Below are 1,652 nucleotides of genomic sequence, written 5' to 3'. Positions count from 1 at the left end.
CTACAAATTCTTTGGTGGGGTGCGGTGAGGGACCTGGATAAAGGCTAGGGGGGCCTGGGCCAGAAAAGGTTGAGAAACACTGTTTTAGCTGCATCCTTGCTAAAACACACCCGAGGCAAAAGGTTGACTTCCCTCATTACCAGCAACTCAGTTCTGTAAAGGCTTATAATGAATCAATGATCCAGGTGTGTTAAAGTAGGAACACATCTAAAGTTGTAGCTCTGGAAAACTAGACTTGGGCAGCCCTAGCATAAATGCATGAAAATTCAATGTTAAAAATAAATTAAACACCTCATATTGTTAAATAAMGTTTTGGAGCGTCTGGTTAGGAAGCGCATTCAAAACTTTTGGTTGAAAAGGCGCGTTAAATTCAAGTCTCCATTACAGACCAGAGAAAACTAAAGAGAATGCAATGTTGTGTTAATCCATTTGAGGAGCCTGCAGTTTATCTTGACAAAATAAATGACGACGCAGAAGTTAATTAGACTGTAAAATGCGCAGTCCGCTGCTCAACCACTGCGGACGCGGCTACGCCGCTGCAAAGAATTAAAAACCGCTGGAAGTAACTCATCCAGCGGATTTAACAAATGGAGCCTTCTTGGTGCCCGTTACCCAAGAGAGCGGCGTTCTGGAGGAACTGCAGACGCAACATCTGGCTGTTTCGGAGAAGCGAAACCATGCAAAAAATAAATAAAAAATCCTGGTAAACGCGCACACTGGACCGCACAGGGTAAAACATTCAAAGTTCAATTGATCTGTTTGGATCAGACAGATCCAACTGTCTGATGAATTAGCGCAGATTTTTCTGTAGATGGGAACCAGGAGGAAGTGCGTTCAGACCCCAGCGGGTGAAGTTTTGAAGTGAAGTCGCTTAATTTAATTTATTAAAAGTTATTGGGGCCATAGCCTAGTTTTTGTCACTACGGAGAAAAATGTAGATGCATTTATCTGCGTAATTTGTGATGGGATCTGTATTCACTGTGAATATTAACCAAACCGCATAAAATGCGACTAAATAGCCGATGTTGATATGATTGTAATTTCACGGATAAAAATAGTACATGACCGATTTTTTTTGATGTTGTCGTTCAAGATAACTGATAACAAAAAAGTCTAGCGCGACCTGTCGCCTTGACACCAACTCGCACATCTTCAATCACAGTCTTACTTGTAAATCAATTTTTCTTTTCTTGGACATTTTGATGTTGGCTTGTCGATATCTCAGTTTTATTCGTTGAGAAAATCAATAAGCAGCTTGAGGTGACTCTGCTGCTCTCTAGTGGCGAGAAACCGTAATGTTGGCTGGTAACAATCGGAATGCATTATGGGTGATGTAGTTTGTAGTCAATTTGTGCTCAAAACCTATTTTAAGTCAATCATGAGCCTATAAAACGCTGGGCGGGCCACATAAAATGACATGGCGGGCCACATGTGGCCCGCGGGCCTTGAGTTTGACACGTGCAGTAGCGCATATGAAGCACCGTGGTGCATCGGCTCATGAGTCAAATGATTGGATGGAGTTCCTCAGTGCTTCATGAAGCTTCATCTCACCATCAATACTTTTCATTGTTTYCTCTCCTGCTCTGGTCAAAACCCACAGGCCCAACCCAGTGCATGCTGGTCCGATACCAGTCCCTATACTTACAGAAAAT

General features: G+C 42.6%; 1 protein-coding gene across 1 annotated transcript in view; it reads left to right on the top strand.

Moving 5' to 3' along the window:
* The window catches only part of LOC103465202 (zinc finger protein 37 homolog), a 42,815-nt gene that overhangs the window by 5,984 nt on the left and 35,179 nt on the right, over positions 1-1,652 (top strand). The window lies entirely within an intron of this gene.

This window comes from Poecilia reticulata, linkage group LG5 (genome assembly GCF_000633615.1).
Source record: "Poecilia reticulata strain Guanapo linkage group LG5, Guppy_female_1.0+MT, whole genome shotgun sequence".
NCBI classification, from domain to species: domain Eukaryota; kingdom Metazoa; phylum Chordata; class Actinopteri; order Cyprinodontiformes; family Poeciliidae; genus Poecilia; species Poecilia reticulata.
The sequence above is the reverse complement of the archived record's forward strand: the minus strand, read 5'-3'. Positions and strand labels throughout refer to the sequence as shown.